Source organism: Prunus dulcis, chromosome 2 (genome assembly GCF_902201215.1).
Source record: "Prunus dulcis chromosome 2, ALMONDv2, whole genome shotgun sequence".
Lineage (NCBI taxonomy): Eukaryota > Viridiplantae > Streptophyta > Magnoliopsida > Rosales > Rosaceae > Prunus > Prunus dulcis.
In genome coordinates this window covers 11,525,238-11,541,361 of record NC_047651.1, presented here as the reverse complement: position 1 = coordinate 11,541,361, position 16,124 = coordinate 11,525,238, and the positions used below count along the sequence as shown (strand labels likewise).

General features: G+C 36.2%; 1 long non-coding RNA gene and 1 pseudogene across 1 annotated transcript; one reads left to right on the top strand and one right to left on the bottom strand.

Annotated features, from left to right (window-relative positions):
* Window positions 1–1,209: 1,209 nt before the first annotated feature.
* On the bottom strand, window positions 1,210–7,327 carry LOC117618123 (annotated as a pseudogene).
* Window positions 7,328–8,660: 1,333 nt separating this feature from the next.
* Window positions 8,661–11,040, top strand: LOC117619088. The gene is made up of 2 exons (XR_004584527.1): window positions 8,661–8,960; window positions 10,801–11,040. It is a non-coding gene; the product is annotated as an uncharacterized LOC117619088 (long non-coding RNA).
* Window positions 11,041–16,124: the final 5,084 nt, after the last annotated feature.

Sequence of the window (16,124 nt, the reverse complement as noted above, 5' to 3'; positions counted from 1 at the left end):
TCAGTTTGCATGCAGCTTAATTATGTTTAGTTTCATTTTCAAAATAAATAAAACTTTGTAAAATACTCTCATAGATAGGTGATCCCACCCTTATTATGTAAGATGCATTTTTTGGTATTTTAAATGTTTTATTATTTTTTATCTTTTGCTTTTATATATATAGATACACAACTTTTTACCTAAAACATATAATAAATAATAAAATGATTTACACTCAACTAGTTGGAGTTCGTGGCTAACAACCTAATTCACATGAATATATAAGATTTTTACTAATTATGTTACCGGATTCGGATAGGATTTTTATCCATTTATCCTCTGCTACAGATATGTGTGGCTGTTGTTGGTTTTTCTTGTGTAGTGTTAGAACGAGAAAATCTGCAATGGTATTCAATGCATACAACCATATGTTTATCTCTCTTATTACGTAAGTAATCATTTGAACGAGAAAAATAAACACATGACCGAGGACCCTAAAAAATCTCTCATTTCATTGGATAGCATTGATTTTTTTTTTTTTTTTTTTTGTTCAAAGCTTTTCGATATACGTGTTGGGTAACCCCTAAAATAGGTCGACCTATTTGACAATATATATGTGGCTAAGCATGTGACGGAAATCACTATAAAAGATAATGGCATGAGCTGAGCATTTGGTAGAAATCCTCATAAAAGGTAATAGCATGGGCTGATATACTCTGAACGCATCAAATCAAATCCACTTTGCCTAGCTAACAGAAAACTAATTTGCAAAGGAGAAATACGTTTTTAGTCCCTGTAGTTTTCGCAAAGTTTCACTTTTGTCCCTTTGTTTCAATTGCATCAAATTTGACCCCTGCGGTTTACAAATTGTTCCAATGTGAGGCTAAAATTGACGGATTACAGATTGACTGAAGTTGACTGATATCTTCGAATATGAACAATGTGCAAACGAGATCACCCTATATAAATTAAAATACAATTTGAACAATGCAATTGAAAATACAATTAGATCACCCTTTATGAGTCTCAAGCATCTGCAATAACAAATACACACATCCACAAATTCTCATTTGTCTCAGCACCCTTTGCAGGCAGACATCAGGCCTGACCCATAGGGTGTGCGGGCTGTGCTGCGCACAGAGGCCCCTAAAACATAATGCATTTTACGAAAGTATCTATTAATATAAAAACACTTGGTATATAACCCAAGGAAGAACTACTCATGCCTCCCTAATAACTACTGGTAGGTGGAACTGCTGCATATTGTCCGTCCAGAACCTCAATGAGCTTGTCACCTATAGCTTTTGCATACAAAAAAGACCCTTCATGCATCTGTACAAATGAAAAGTAAACCCTAATTAATTAAAGACCACACCACCTGCGTGAAGTAATTGATGAAGACTATAAGAAAGAAAAAGAAGTATAAGATTAATTACTACCAACCTTGGTGTTTAACAAGAAGCTGTAGGAATTGCCAATGTGTCCACCTTCAGCATGGTGGAGTCAAGCTACAGCTCATCAAGAAGCTTCGACACATATAGCAACGAATTGATCTTCTTCGTCTGAACCAGCTTGATACTAACTTCATCATCGATAATGCGGATAACGACCTCAGTGTCCTTGTATTTCCTCTGAAGCCATGAGCTCCTCAGAGAGCCATTGTTGTAGGACTGATCCTGAGGGTCGCCAAGAGGCTTACAGCTCTCACAATCGCCAGCAAAACCATCTTGTTCAGTCTGGTGCCTCTCTCTCCCACACCTTTTCTTCTCCACCAGCTATATTTTCAGCTCTTCCACTAACCCCAGAAGCTCCTTTATATAATAAATTGCATATCTCACAATTGATGCCCTATCAGTCTTTCCTCCAATTAATTGTTCCCCAAAGACCAAAAGACAAACATTAATTCAGCAAAATATATAATTATCCAGCCAAAAAAAGAGAAAAACTTGGGAAACTACCAAGCCAATAACTTGGATATCAAAATGTCACACACTGTTATTCATGAAATCATTACCCAATTAAAACTTCAAAACAAATAATATGCAATTTTTCGTGAAATTTAATCAAATTCAGTAGCATATATTTTTGCAGTGATAGGATGTGAAATTTTGAATTTGAAGTATATACCTTTGTTGGGTTTGGAACCAAATCCCTTAAGGCACTGTACTTGCCATTCAACTGGACTCTCCTCTGCTTCTCAGTGGCAAAGTCTTTGGTCCTTTCGACTTCTCTTCCTCTTCCAATAGAACCCATTTCTCTGGAGAACTCCAACACCCCATTCTCAAATTGCCTCCCATTATTAATCCCATCTGAGTAAACCACTCCTCCATGTTGGGGTAATTTCAAAGGTCAGGAGTTAAGGAAATAAAAAGTTAGAATCTAAAGGGTTTAGCTATTATGTCTAGTTTATGAGTTGAAGTAGAAGTGAGATTTAGTGGATATAGTGGTTATGGTTATATTTAATGCTGAGTTAATATTATGGCCTATAAATGTTAGCGAGATCCTAGTTTATTAGGATATTTATTTCCTAGTTTATTAGGATTATATTTCTTTCCTTTTTGTACAGATATTGTGTTATTAGGTTTTTATCTTGTTTCCTAGTTTGACCCTACTAGGGTTACATCCTTATACTATAAATACCTTCTTTTGGAGAATGAAATACAACCTGAAAAATATTATACCCATATTGTTTGACTTAGTATCAGAGCCTACTTTTCCGGTGACCTGTGTGCTGTGTCCACCCATGTTCTATCCCCATTTTTTTTTTCTCTACATGTGTCGTGTGTGCCCTCTTGGGTTTGTGTGTTGTGTTGTAGTGTTCGTGTCTCTACTGTGTTCGTGTCATTCCTGTCTTCGTGCATCTGCCGTATTTGTGCCTTTTGTTGTGTTCCGCTATATACTCCGCTGTGTTCGTGCCTGTCTTCATGCGTCTGCTGTATATGTGCGTCTGCTGTATTTGTGCATCTGCTGTGTTTTGTTGTATACTCTGCCATGATCTGTTGAGTTTATGTTGCAATCATGGGTGATAACTCCATTGTCGGTGTTGTTGCTACTGCATCTGCAAATTTGTGTGTTTCTGATTCTATTTCAGGTACGGGCTCCAATACTTGGATAATTGACACTGGTGCTTCTGATCATATGTCTTATGATGCTAAATTTTTTGATGAGTTGCCTAGTAACACCCGTGACCCATACATAACTAGTGCTAATGGCTTGCCCTCTCTAATTACTGGTGAGGGCACAATCTCTCTCACTCCTACTCTGTGATTGTCTCGTGCATTACTAGTTCCAAATATCCATTGTAATTTGTTATATGTTGGTCGATTACTTGATACACTTAATGCTTCTATTACTTTCTATCCTACGCATTGCTTTTTTCAGGATCTCAAGACTCACGAGACGATTGGCAGATAAAGGGGTTATATTATTTGACATTGCCTTCTGCACCAGGCCGTGATCGTGTCGTTAATACTGTTCAAAGTTGCAGTGTCAAAGACAAACAGCAAATTTAGTTATGCAATCGTCGCTTGGGACACCCGTCATTTGGCTACCTTAAGCGTCTGTTTCCATCTTTATTTCGCTCTTGTGATGAGCCAGTATTAAGTGTGAGACATGTATTTTGGCCAAGAGTCATCGCACTGTGTTTCCTTTGAGTGACAGTAAAGCTGCAAAGCCTTTTGATTTAGTGTATTCTGATGTGTGGGGTCTGGCTCGAGTTACTTCAAACGAATTTCGTTGGTTCGTCACATTTATTGATGATTGTACCCGACTCACTTGGGTTTTCTTGCTGAAAAATAAACATGATGTTTCTTCCATCCTTCCAGAGTTCTGTATATGGTGTCTACTCAGTTTCATGCTCGGGTCAAAGTATTCCAGACTGATAACGGAGGTGAATATGTGAATAACACTTTGGCATATTTCTTCCGTGCTCAAGGTATTATTCACCAAATGACAACCTCATTTACTTCTCAGCATAATGGTGTGTCTGAACACAAGAATCGTTAATTACTTGAAGTAACCCGCTCCATTATGTTGGACATGTATGTTCCCCATCATCTTTGGGGGTATGCTGTTTTACCTGTTGCATATTTGATTAATCGTACTCCTAACCAGGTTCTTGATTTCAAGACTCCACGTGATGCGTTTGGTAACCATGTTTCCCCTATCTCAGTCTCCAAGTTGCCCCCTAAAGTTTTTAGGTGTGTTGTCTATGTTCATGTCTACTCTCATCAACGGAGTAAACTTGATTCTTGTGCTCTGTGATGTGTCTTTATTGGTTATTCTTCTACTCATAAAGGTTATAAGTGCTATCATCCACCTATCTAGAAGGTGCATGTTACTTTGGACGTGACTTTCCATGAAGAAGTACCCTATTATGTCTCTCCATCCTCTCCAATTTAGGGGGAGATGGGGAGTGAATTGGAGAGTCCTGTATTGGAGAATGATGTGTTTGAAGATACTGCTCTTGGGAAGGAAACGACCTGTTTCACTGAAGCAAGTGACCGGTCGCCCATATCCGAAGATGAAACTTGTGGTCCCTGTGAAAAAGAAATGACTTATCACCTTTTGGAACTTGACTAGTCGCCTATATCTGGAGATGAAGCAGGTACTCTCGGTGTCGAAACGACCGGTCACACTGAAGCTAGTGACCACTCACTTGTAGCTGAAAATAATGACAATAATTCTTGTATGGATGAGTTCAATGCAATACCCCTCATCTGCACTGCCAGTGCCCCAATATACTCGTGATAGTGAATCAAGTGAGGTAATTTCTAATGATCTATCTGTATCAACTTATCAGTTACCCCCACGAACCTCTCTTGGGAAACCTAAAGTACAATATTCTCCTGATATCTCATTAGCCATTATGTGTCAACTTATCGTTTGTCTAAGTTATATGCATCATATTTGTGTCAATTATCTAGTGTATGTGTGTCAACTAAGTTGCAGGATGCTTTATCTAACCCCAAATTGATGGATGCCATGAATGTTGAAATGGATGCCATGAATAAGAATAAAACATGGGATTTAGTTCCTTTGCCACGAAGGAAGAAAGCTGTTAGATGCAGATGAGTGTTTACTTTGAAGCATAAAGTTGATGGTTTGATTGACCGTTACAAGGCTAGATTGGTAGCAAAGGGTTATACTCAGACCTATGGAGTGGATTATTTGGAGACTTTTGCTCCAGTGACAAAGCTCAATGCTGCGCGTGTACTATTGTCCTTGGCTGTTAACCGCGACTGGCTCTTATTACAATTCGATGTCAAAAATGCGTTTCTACATGGTGACCTCAAGAAGGAGATTTACATGGATCTCTCTCCTGGTATTCCTGTAACCTCTAAGGAGGGTGTTGTGTGTAAGCTACAAAAGTCTTTATATAGATTAAAGCAGTCTCCAAGGGCGTGGTTTGAGAGATTTGCAACATCTATAAAGAAATTTGGGTATATGCAGAGTAACTCAGACCATACTTTGTTTTTAAAGCGTCATAAAGGTAAATTGACATATTTAATTATTTATGTTGATAATATGATTGTGACTGGAGCTGATCAGACAAAAATGCAAGATCTTCGTAAGTATCTGGCTTCCGAATTTGAGATGAAGTCATTGGGTGTTTTGAAGTACTTTCTTGGGATTGAAGTTGCCAGATCTAAACATGGTATTTTTTGTCTCAAAGAAAGTATATTTTGGATTTACTTGCAGAGACTGGAATGTTATATTGTAAAGCAATTGATACACCTAGTGAATAGAATCATAAGTTGGGGTTGTACCATGATCAAGTCCCTACAGATAAAGAGCGTTATCAACGACTTGTGGGGAAATTTATTTATTTATCTCATACACGTCCTGATATTACATATGCAGTGAGTGTAGTGAGTCAGTTTATGTATTCTCCTAGTGAAGATCATATGGGTGCTGTGATGCGCATCTTGAGGTATCTGAAAGTAACTCTTGAAAAGGAGTTAATGTTTTGCAAGTATGGTCATACAAATGTGGAAGGTTATACGGATGCTGATTGGGGTGGTTCAGTCACTGATAGACGTTCTACGTCTGGGTATTTCACATTTGTTGGTGGTAATCTTGTTACTTGGAGGAGTAAAAAGCAAAAGGTGGTATCTAGGTCTAGTGCCGAGGCCGAGTACTGTGGGATGGCTCAAGGTATGTGCGAGTTACAATGGTTCAGAAGATTGTTAAGATATCTTGGGTTTGGACCTTGGAAACCCATGGATTTGTATTGTGATAATAAAACTGCAATTGCAATTGAGCATGACCCTATGCAACATGATTGTACAAAGCACGTGGAGGTTGATCAACATTTTGTTAAAGAGAAGTTGGATGCTAAAATTATTTCTTTTCCGTTTATATCATCCGAGTATCAACTGGCAGATGTTCTTACGAAAGCTGTGTCTACTACGGTATTTCTCAACTCGCTTGACAAGTTGGGCATGCGTGACATCTTTGCTCCAACTTGAGAGGGAGTGTTAGCGAGATCCTAGTTTAATTAGGATATTTATTTCCTAGTTTATTATGATTATATTTCTTTCCTTTTTGTACAAATATTGTGTAATTAGGTTTTTTTCTTGTTTCTTAGTTTGACCCTACTAGGGTTACATCCTTGTACTATAAATACCTTCTTTTGGAGAATGAAATATAACCTGAAAAATATTCTACCCATATTGTTTGACTAGGCAGCGTATCCGCTGTATGGAATGTGTGTATCATATGTGTATCAAGTGTGTATAGTATCAAGAGTATCAATCTTATTAAAGTTTGTTTCAAGTAAGTTTGTGTAGGAGCTCTGTGTAGCCTTCGAACTTCACATCTCCAAAAATGTCATTTCTTTAGTCTGTTACATTGTATTTCCCCTCTTCACATTTAGAGTGTATGAGCATAAAGCTAAATCCACCAATTATCCAATCTCCTCTCTCTCATCCCCACCACTACTAAACAAAGACTGATACAATTCCCTGTGCAATGGTGGCTGCGGAGGCAGGTTCAAATGCAAAAGTGGGTCATAAAAAACTGAAGACACTGTCCTTGGCGGTGTGTCCACCCCTCCGGCGGTGTCCCAATTGGTTTGTTGCACAAAGGAAAGCAAATGGCTGCTATTGTTGTTCTGGTCAGTATTGCTATTGTATGGATTGAACCCAAGTTCATTTTGGAGCTCAATTTCCATGGCAGCATGATGATCTTGCTGACGAGGGTTAGAGATCTCTTGAATGGAGAGTCTCAAGTTTTTTGCAATAGCAAAGTAGTTGTTTTTGTGAGTCTCTGAAGGAGAAGGCATGAGAACTTGTGGTGGCGGGGGTAGAGGGTTGACGCTGAGCACAGTTTCTGCAGATTCTGGCATGGAGTTGGATCAAAGTTGCAGCCTACTGTGTCTTCATACATTCTTGTAGTTGATTTCCCTACTTTGTCTTCAAAGTAGCAGCCTTTTCTTATTATGGCTTTGTTTGCCTTTCTAAAGCATTTCCACTGTAACCAAAAGATCAGAATTAAACGTAAGAACATGAATATGAAAGGCAGAGAAATTAGGCTCCTGCAAATTAATGTCATAATTACTATTAGCCTTATTAACCTAGCTGTAACCTATTTGTATCAGAATGGTAGAGCCCCCAAATTAAGAAGAGTCACAAATTCAAGAACTGGTAGAGATGGAATTTATACGCAAGGGTAGGAGAAGGGACTGGAACTTGTGGGAGTTTGTTACTGAGATTCCATTAAGTGGGGCCCACTCACAATCTCATTAAACATGGTAAAGGGAATGAGTATACTATTCTAACTGGCTCACATAAACACTTGCTCCTTTTGACAGTTATGATAAATTGTGGTGATTGCTCGTATTTTAACATTTTCTTTCTTTCATAGTGAGTGGTTGAGAATTTTGCTTTTTTGTTTTTTGTTTTTTTTTTCCAAAGTTAGGAAGGGATAGGACGGAAAACTCACACCCATGAATACTACCGCATCCAAACACATCCAATGCTCAACTTGGCCAAAAAAAAAAAGGTGTATCTATGCAACATAGGAGTCTTGCGAAGGTTGGTGGAAGTAACCAAGATATTAAGCTTATACGACATTATATTATAGGGAACTTCTACAATGAAGGAGTTCAATCCAGCAATTTAATAACAACTCTGCACTTATTCGAAAGGCTATTCAGGATCTCTCATTATAACCTCTCACTGTAACCGCTCATTATAGGCTCCTTGTATATATATATATATATATATATATATATATATAAAGCAAAAGGCAAAGAATGGTAAAACATTCAAAATATCAGAAAATGCCCTTAGTTAATGCAAACATTAAGAATTGAAATTATTAATTAAATGAGGATAATATGGTAAATTCACACTTTTTCGTATTTAAAAAAATATTAAAATTAAAAGAAAAATCAGATAATGGATCTTATTTTTATGGAACACAACTACTCATTATCTTTTTTAATTCTAAAATAAATTAAATTTAAAAAAAAAAAAATTTACAGGTGCGAAAGCGCGTGCAAAAAGATTAATATGATATTAAACCATTCAAAATTAAGGGAACAAATAGAGAATCGGAATTCAATAGGCAGCCCAGCCCAGCCCAACTTAGAGAAAGAAAAAGAACAGATCTGGCCCACTCCAGGCTTTAGGCTGGCTCGGCCCGGCATTAGGGAAGTAAAAAGCTCGAAGCATTTGACGGCTTTGAAATCTGAGCAGTGAGAAATGGGAAAGGGTGTGATATGGGCAACGGCAGAGGACTTGGCAAGAAACAGAGGACGCGTTCTCTCACTGTATCGCCAAATTCTGAGAAGCCTCAACTCACCGGATTTGCCTCTGAATTTGGCAGCAAGGCTGGCCAAGAAAGCTGAGGCGCGCGCAATCTTCATGGTGGCGTCTGAGGAGAGGTCCCTGCACAACATTGATGACCTCATTGATGCTGCTCACTACTCTCTTTCCCTCTTAAGGAAAGGAGAAATACCCAAGTACATCCAATGAGTAAGTCGCTTTTTCTGGTTCCTCTTCACAGATTTAGAAGGTTAGAAGATGAACCGGTTGGGTTTTGTTCTTCAAAGTCCATGTGTTTACGAGTTTTTGGCGAATGGTTATCATGTGTTTTGGTTCAGAATGTCTTCTGTTTTTAGGGAAATCGCTTGCTAGCTGCGTTAATGTTTAAAAATTTTACACGCATTCAGTGGTTGAGTAATTTGGTAGTTGTGCTGCAATTTTGAATGTAACCCAGTTGGGTTAAGTCCTCAAATTGCAGGAGGTGGTTGCTTTTTGATTGTTTGGAAAGTGTTTCTTATGTGTTTATGCATATAATTTGCTTCTTCTTTTTTCTGTCGAAGCATATAATTTGCTTATTTATAAGGTAAGTTGCTTTCAAGAATTGTGGGAGTGCTTAAGTGGAACATGTTGAGCTAAATTTGGGGCCGTTCTGGTACTCAGAGGAATTTTGAGTTAATTTGTGAAGAACATATGAGTGCGGGGTTTGTAATAGAACTACAATTGTGACTATAACCTTGATTGAGGTCTGGCTATCTTTTCCTGCTAATCAGAAGGATAATGTATTGGAAAACTGGTTATATACGCATCATATTGGGATTCTGAAATTTTGGTAGTTTGGAATCATTTTTGTTCAGGGTATTCTTCATTTTATGCTTGAGTAAGTTTCATAATGTTGTTATCTGAAAATCTATCATCTTTTATCTATGGTTTATAGTTGTACAGAGTAAACACTGCTCAAAAACCTAGGTATAGAAGTAGTACCATGAAATAGATAGATTCCTTCACAGGATACACTCTAGTAGCAAAGAAAAATATTAGTATGATTTTTTGACCCGATCAAGTTCTTTTTGTTTCTTTGCTGAATTATTTTTTTATTTTTTATTTTTTTCATAATTTAAATCAATTTTGCTTCATTTTTTTTTTTTTTTGCTTTTTTGTAGAATTTTTAATAAGTGCAACTTTTACAAAATCATTGATGGTATGCTGAAGGATAGCTTGTGGACTGATCTTGTGATCTTATGACTTGGGGAAATTTTGTTCTATGGTACTTACCTGTTGTTTCCTGCGTAGTAGTCATTAATATCTAAATATTATTTAATATGCAATGCCAATTTTTTTGATAGTTGAATGTTTGGATCTCACGTACTGGTTGGATTGTTATAGCTCCAAGTGAATATCAAAGAGTTTGAGTATATATATATATATATATATATATATATATATATCAGATTCTTTGATTACCAAAAACTTCCATATAAGAGAATGGTCCAATTAAATCTGAAGATTCTATAGTCTATGCAGGCTACTGGCATATTCGTTCGCTGGGAAACGTATCGACTTCTCTGCATAGGATTTTCTAGCAGTTGGCATCTTCCAAGTTCTATTGTCAGGGATGTTTAGTTTTGCCTGTGTAGTTTTGGTTATGGTGTATACTGTTGGTTCTGTGTACTTTATTGCGGTATGAGGCCTTGCTTGTTTATACAGTTGTTGTTCTCTGAACTGCTGTTAGTAGTTGTTTATTATGATATCTTGTAATGGAACCAAATCAACCCCATCCCCATGTATTAGGATATTTAGGTTATGTTTTCTTGTATGAGCATAGCTTTGTGTATTCGGCTAACGGTTTTGTAAAAACTTCATGGTTCTTATCTCATACCAGTGTTGGTAGCAGACCTGATAGTTAGATACCAAGCTTTGATGCTTCTAATGTTAGGTTGTGCCGTGGAATTAAATTTGGAATGACTTTATCCAAAATTATCTCTCGCTTATTTCTTTTTTCCTGTAAAAGAATGTCATAGCTTAAAATTGTTTCTTGTGCAAAATGATGCAGGCCTATCTTTAGGAAGTGAAGATATTTTTCGCTTCTCAGTTGCTCTCCCTTTTACGCAGATTACCGAACTGAAATTGTAAAATGTATGTGCACGACAATGCGAAATGGAATCTTGTTGTGCGTTTAATTCCTTTCATACTCGTATAACTTGTAATCTATGCTACATTTTCATAAAATGTGCCAAGATAGTTCTTCTGTTAATAAGATTGATTAATTAGATTGGGTTTGCTCTATGTTAAATGAAGTTAAACAAACTCCCCAGTAGACGACTAATTTCTACATTGATTCGCTTCTCTACAGATGAAATGTTTGAATATTTCATTTGGCTGCACCAAAAAAATATCATTAGTTACCAAAAGGGATTTTTGTTTTCAGTTTTGTTCTTATAAAATCAAAAGCAGCTTTCTAGTTCATATTTCATGAGCTTTTTATGGTATAAAGCAGACCCACGTATTCTGAGTACTTTTTTAGCAAATAAATGATAGGGATTTGTTTGGCAACGAGGTCAAGTCCGAGTGGAAAAAGAGTCTTGACTTGAAGACCAATGGTTTTAAGTTCAAACTGCCATCTCCATGACACCTTGATAGTGTGTAAGAAATCTACTCGCTTATATTCAAAAAACCGAGAAATTTTATTCGTCAAAAAAACATTAACATCACTTGCCAGTGTACCAATAGGGATTTATTAATATCTAAATACCATTTATATCTCCTCATATGTGTTTGGTTTATTAATTTAGATATTAATATCTAAATAACATCAATTAATTCGAAACATAGATAATGAGAGGGAGACCTGTGCGGCGGAGCGTTCTTCCCAGAGAGCACAAGTGATGCATGCAAATGAGTGAGAGACAATATAGAGAATGCGGACGGCTAGCTACTGTTTGAAACAACTGGGCGACATATGGCAAATATTATAAACCAAAACAAACCAGCGACAAACCACCCAAACCCCAATTATATATATTTTATTTTATTTTATTGGTGGGCCTGTTAGCCAGACTTTGATGGGTGGGCTGGACTGAGTTTAAACTTTCATAATATATATATATATATATATATATATATATTGGGAGACTCGTTTTTTCTCCCGCCAATTCTTTGTTAAATGGTGGGATCGTTTCGAAGTCCATCGTATTACAGATTATGTTTATAAAGATTTTCCCCAAGTCCCTGTTCGTTCCTCTGAGCCCAAGCATGAGCCCTCGTCTTCTTCGGATACCATCCTTACAGTTGAAGGTAAATCTAAGACTGAGTTACAGGATTTAGCCCAACAACTCCTTCTCCGTGCTTCCCAAATGCATGATGGTGATGATGATGCTGAGTCTGAGACTTCCTCCAGTTGCCAACCTGCACAGCCAACCCCTGAGCGCCCTGTTAGGTGGGCTGACTATCTGCATGGTCAAGATCCTAATGATGCCTATGACGAAGCCTATAAAGCCTATGATTTGAATTCAGATTAGACTACTACAGACAAGTTACCTGAGTTAAAGTAGAGTTAAGACAAGTTACCTGAGTTAAAGTAGAGTTAAAGCAAGTTACCTGAGTTACTTTTATTTACTTGAGTTACCTTTTGTAAACTTGAGTTACTTTCATTCTGTCTTTAAATAGAGGCCTGAGCCTCAGCTAGAATCAAGCTTTTCTTTTCAGAAGTTTTTTCAGTTTCAAAATGTTCTTTCAGAGATCATGTTCTGAAGAACAACCTTAGGATGAGAGTAAGCTTTGCACTTTGTAAGTTTTACTTTTAATGAACTTATTTTAAATTAAGTTATGAAGAATATTATTTTCATGTATTTCATTATTTTTATTATAATGTATACATTATCTTGCATAGCTTTGCTCCTTCTCTCCTTCTTCCCTTTCTGGTATCAGAGCCGTAAGCGTTGTAAGAATTAGTCTTAGGTCGCAACTCATCCAACCCAAGTGGCTGGTTTAGGATTTCTGAGTTGAAGTCTTTTGATTTCTTCTTTATCTTTCTTTTATCCTTTGGGCTTCTTGTTGGTTTTCCCCCTGGTCCAAACAGTGAGTCCTCTTTCCAAACGATAAGTCCCGGGGTAGGGCACGAGCGGTGGGCGTGAGCGGAGGGCGGGATTTCCAGCTAAGTTTCTTGTTGGGTAAAGGTTAGCTATCGAAGTTATTATCTTTCTTCTTCTTCAGTCTTCCTCTTCCATCCTCTTGAGTGAAAATGAGTCGCTTCCTTCGTACAAATTCTTATAGTTCTAGTAGCTCTAGAACCAATATAGGAAATCTTCCTGAGATTGTAAATGAAGAACAATTTGAGTATAATAATAATAATGAACAACTAGAATTTAAAGATTGGAATATACCTAAGGTCCCTAGTCATAATATATACAGAAAAAAATGGTCTATGACTGCATTTAATTCCACTACACATGTTAAAACCGTAGAACAAGTTTATGCCTTGAGTAAAGAACATGAGTCTTGTCAATTACTTAATTTAGATTCAATTAAGAAACATAAGCATGATGGTAATAATTTCTTGCATATCGGTTTAGTTCAAGTTGCTGTTAAACCCTTAACTAGATTAGGTTTACAAGCTTCTATTCTGCTATGTTTGCGTGATGCTAGATTTACAGATTTTAATGATAGTGTTCTTGGTATGATTGAGTCTAGTCTTTGCAATGGCCCTGTACATTTTGATTGCTATCCTGACTTTACTGTTAGCCTTAATGATCCTCATATCCTGAAAACATTAACTTTGAATATTAAGACATCTGGTTATAATGTTTTACCTAGTACTCAACCGTTAGCCTTAGTTTACAGAATTTATTATAAAGTTACAGGTACTAATATGAATTTTCAAGCTTTAAATAAAAGTCCTAAAGATCAAACGCTTTTAATACAAAGTTGTACGCCTGATGCTAATATTAGAATTCCTCATACTGTTAAATGGTCTGATATTACTTTGCCTACAGATTGGACATTAGTTACGGAATCTCAACCTATGCCTATACAACGTAGTTTAAATAATCTAGATTATATTCGTCAATATATGGATGGTAGTGTTAAAATTAATTTCCAGCACCAACCTAAGTCCACAGTTCATTTACAACAGTTGCCCACACCAAGTCCTTCTAAAAGACATGAACCTGCACGTCATTCTTCTGCCTCTTCTTCTACTACAGTTAGAGATTTAGAAATAGAAAAAGATTTAATCGATTTAAAAATTGCATCTTTAAAGAAAAAAGATCAAGTGAGTCATCCTTGTTATGGTCCTCCCCTAGTTGAAAATAATGAGCCTAAACAAGATTCGCCTACACAGTCTGATTTTCTTGCTAGTGAAATCGCTACTGCACATGTTTATGATATAAATAATTGCTTAAATGTTTTAAAAAGAGATAAGCCGTTTAGAATAGATTGGGATAAATTAGAAAAACACACTTTGGATCCTATTAACTCGTCCCGTAGAAGTAATTATCATAAAGCCATCCCTGATAGAAATAAAAGAAATGAAATACACCAAGCCTGGAAAGATTATATGAGAACCGCTAAAGTAGAAATTAATTACCTTGATTTTGTAGAAATGCGTTATATTAATAATGAATTAAAAACTATAACTAAAGAAAAATGGGTAAAATCGGATAAGTCTGAAGTAGTCTTGAGTCATCCTCCTGTAGAAACTATTTTGATAACTGCTGGCACTAAAACCATAACTGCTGCTCCCTTTAAGATACCTGATCCTAGTAATGAGCTTAATAAATGTTTAGTTGAACAAAACAATTATACTAATCAAAGTCTAGTTGTCATAGGAAAGCAATTAGATAAAATAGAAACCAAAGTTGATAAGTTACTCCCTTCTGAGCCGAAGCTTAAGTCTAAAGAAAAACCCTTAGTCTGTTTTCAAGATTTAAAACCTACACATGCACTAAAAACTTCCACTACTATGCAGAAAATTGAAGGCATGCTTGAGCAATTAACCCCTGTTAAAACTGAAAAATCTGGTGTTAAAGTATTAGGTTCTTCTTCCTTGTTTAATAATAGTGATTCTGAAATGAGTCTAGAAACAGATGATTCAGAAAAGTCTAGTAACATTTCTAAGATAGAAAATGCATTTAAAAATCTAGAATTAGAATCTGAATTAAAAGTTAAGAGATTAACTAATAAAATTAATCCTACTAGCCTAACTAAGAATTGGTATCCTAAACCTACACCGCCTGATATTCAGTTTGAAGAAAGAAATAATGTAAGCCAATTTTCGGTTTCCTCTGATAAATTGTATGAATGGAATATAGATGGTTTGTCTGAGCAAGAAATAATGAATAAACTTACACACATGTCAATGGTTGCTAATACTTACATTGCAAATCATAATTTAAGACAATCTGAGATAGTTCCTCTTTTAGAAACTGGATTTACAGGAACCCTACGCTCTTGGTGGGATAAACATCTAAGTAATGAGTCTAGAAATAATATTATACATGCTGTCAAATTAAATGAAGATGGTCTTCCTTTGTTTGATACAACTATAGGCAGAACCCCTGAAGATGGAGTCAATACACTGCTTTACACCATAATTGAGCATTTTGTAGGAACACCAAGCCATACGCAGTCTAGAATACATGATCAATTGAGTAATCTAAGATGTCCACAATTAAGTGATTTTAGATGGTATAAAGATGTTTTTATTTCTCGTGTAATGTTAAGAAAAGATAGTAATCAAGCCTTTTGGAAAGAAAAATTTATAAATGGTCTACCTAATCTGTTTGCACATAAAATACGCACCGTTTTAAGTAATGAATTAGGACATATAGATTATGATAGTTTAACTTATGGTAATATTATAAGTACAATTAATCAAGAAGGTATGAAAATGTGCGTAGATATGAAATTAAATAAGCAAATACAGTCTGAGCGAACGTCTGCCAAATATGAGTTAGGTAATTTTTGTGAACAATATGGTTTAATCTCTACAGCTCCCTCTAGAAGAAACAAGAATAGTTATCCGAGTCATATTCGTAAAAAACGCAATTATAGCAGGTATAGAAAATCTTTCCGATATAATAATGAGCCTGATGCATTTTACAAAAAGAAGAAATATTCCCCTAAGAAAAGATGGTCAAAAGCACCTCGGTTTAAGAAAGATGCTCGCTTTAAGTCTGGTAAAAATAAAGACAAAAGTAAAGTAAAATGTTTTAAATGTCAAAAGTATGGTCACTATGCAAATGATTGTAAAGTAAAAGATGCTATCCGACAACTGAAAATTACAGATGAGGAAAAAACCAATCTAATTAAAGTCCTTGAGTTACGGAACTCTGAGTCTAGTGAAAATGAAACTATGATTATAAGTTCTGAGTCTACCAA